The 2921-nt window shown below is 42.0% G+C and overlaps 1 pseudogene; it reads right to left on the bottom strand.

Annotated features, from left to right (window-relative positions):
• LOC111960952 (GRAM domain-containing protein 4-like) overlaps positions 1-1084 on the bottom strand; it is a 47448-nt pseudogene extending 46364 nt beyond the window's left edge.
• Between the last annotated feature and the right edge of the window lie 1837 nt (positions 1085-2921).

Below are 2921 nucleotides of genomic sequence, written 5' to 3'. Positions count from 1 at the left end.
TTTGAGCAGACACATGCACATTTGTGGCCTGCTGGAGGTCATTTTGCAGGGCTCTGGCAGTGCTCCTCCTGCTCCTCCTTGCACAAAGACGGAGGTAGCGGTCCTGCTGCATGGGTTGTTGCCCTCCTACGTCTCCTGATGTACTGGCCTGTCTCCTGGTAGCGCCTCCATGCTCTGGACACTACGCTGACAGACACAGCAAACCTTCTTGCCACAGCTCGCATTGATGTGCCATCCTGGATGAGCTGCACTACCTGAGCCACTTGTGTGGGTTGTAGACTCCGTCTCATGCTACCACTAGAGTGAAAGCACCGCCAGCATTCAAAAGTGACCAAAACATCAGCCAGGAAGCATAGGAACTGAGAAGTGGTCTGTGGTAATCACATGCAGAACCACTCCTTTATTGGGGGTGTCTTGCTAATTGCCTATAATTTCCACCTGTTGTCTATTCCATTTGCACAACAGCATGTGAAATTTATTGTCAATCAGTGTTGCTTCCTAAGTGGACAGTTTGATTTCACAGAAGTGAGATTGACTTGGAGTTACATTGTGTTGTTTAAGTGTTCCCTTTATTTTTTTGAGCAGTGTAATACTTACATGTGCATTCCACATGACATTGCATTCTAGCACAGGCATGAGGGTGGTATGAACGGCATAGTCATCCACATACAGTCATTCAATTCTGCAAGAGTAATGGGCACACAGCATGATTTCATTCCTATCAATTTCCTACGGGAGAAATAAAACCCTCTACTCAAATCAGTAATGAGACACTTACCGTTGAATAAACTTGACTCCCATCACTTCTCCACATGATTAGACAATTCTAAAACGATGACAAAATAGCCAAATGGTGGGCAGGAAGAATGTCTATTTCTTCTACCGTAACTTTGATCCCTTTTCATCTAGAATCTATTTTTCTAAGTATTATTCTTTCCCCAAAACTTAACTTGCTATACATGTTGCACCAGCAAAGTAGGGGCAGAGCGGTGTGAGACCAATGTGACTGAGGCGGTGTGGGTGAGACGGGCAATGATTTTAGGGCTGGGCATTATCTCTTCACTCTATGTAGGTCAGACAGAACGCCGGACCCAAGAAGAGAGATAAGCCAGCCCGCACCAATGTGTCGGGGAAACACCGTACACCTGGTGACCATGTCAGCGTGCACTGCGCCGGCCTACCACGGAGTCGCTAGAGTGTATGGACAAGGACAACCGGTGCGGCTGGCTGCGACACAGCCAGGATCTGTAGTGATGCAGCTAGCACTGCAATGCAGTGCTAGACCGCTGCGCACTCGGAGGGGCCTGAATTGTTTTTTCATTGGATAAAAGTAGAGACAGAGCTACAAAATGGTATGTCATGGGAAAGTAATTCTGCTTTGAAAGTTGATAAACTTGTAACCCCACTTTTGAGAAAGTGCGCTTGAATGTTTTGGTACGCCTACTGGAGTGCTACTTTGTCTAGACCTATTCAACATTGTTCACACCGCTCTTAAGCTTTAGCCCCGCCTGTCTCTTTAATGATTCACTTGTGAGGCCATGTGCTAAACAGAGGGAGTAAGATAGTCTTGAACTCTTTGGTTGTTTACTATACTAAAAGTGGTTTAAGTAGTAGCCTACAATAAGGGAAAAACTCCAGGTAAAAATACACTATCTAGTTTTTGGCCTTATCTTAATCTGACTTTGTCCAGATAAAAAATATTGTATAAACATTTTCTAATTATTAGATGACGCTTGTCTAAACATGTGTCTTAATTGATGGGTCATGTGATATAAATGCTATAATCAGCCACATGTAGCTACGTGGATGGGTCACAAAAAAAGTAGTCTGAGTAGTGACGTGTGACATATGCCTAGCTTCTTGAAACGGGTTACAATTATCCATTTACACTTTGTAGTCAAGTTTGACACTAAAAATAATGTTTTGAGTCATATCGACACCACATTTTTTTGGTTTTAAACGGCCTAAGGGTCAGTTGACCTTTTGAGCCCCGCATTAACACACATCGCTTGTTAATAAAAAGACGAAGGTTAAATTACTACACATCTTGATAAGTTTAGGTTAGTGTTCCCACGCAGCATATCTCCATGTTACAGCGCTTGTTTACAGAAACGTGCTACCCTGTGTGTAAGTGTACTGGGAAAGTAAGTGTATTTGTCGGCTGAAGTCACACACCGTATGGATCTGTGCAAACCTGCTACAGCAAGTGTCTTTTTTTTTTTTTGAAAGATTCTCGCTGATATGAAATAAGATCCATATGTTTCGAAAACTTTATCGCAAGCAATGATTATTGATGTTTCTAAAGATAAAACAGAGCGTCGGGGTTGTAGTTCACATGGTCCCGCGGTAGCGGTGCTTATAGTTAGAACCCTTGGGATTTGGATTTGATTTATTAGGATCCCGTTAGCCGACGCCAATGGCAACAGTAGTCTTACTGGGGTCAGACACATACGAAAAGACACAATTTTCATACATTTAAAAACATTAACATGTGTGTGTGCATCTATCAGTTTCACATAGTGCATTTGAAAACTGCCATGCCTGTCAACTGTGGGACCTTATATACTGTAGATAGGGGTGTGCCTTTCCAAATAATTTCCAATCAATTGAATTTACACAGGTGGAATCCAATCAAGTTGAAAAAAGATTTTTTTGTTGTTGAAATTAATCAAATAGTTTGACATTTTTTTGTTTTATAACTTATATATAAACTCAACCATTTATCTTTTCCAGTGATGCAGACATAGATGTCTCATGTGAGACATCAAAATGTGATTGAAATGAATTAGAATGACCCTCCTAAATTAAACCTCGTCTTATAAAGGGTGCCTAGTCTCCTAATTAAGATGCAAGTTGGCCATGTACACATCTCCTTTTCTTTTCACTCTCTTTCAATCCTGCTCTGGGCAGAGGGTAAGGGT

The sequence above is a fragment of the Salvelinus sp. IW2-2015 genome, linkage group LG4q.1:29, assembly GCF_002910315.2.
Source record: "Salvelinus sp. IW2-2015 linkage group LG4q.1:29, ASM291031v2, whole genome shotgun sequence".
NCBI lineage: Eukaryota > Metazoa > Chordata > Actinopteri > Salmoniformes > Salmonidae > Salvelinus > Salvelinus sp. IW2-2015.
This window is presented reverse-complemented; position numbering and strand designations above follow the sequence as displayed.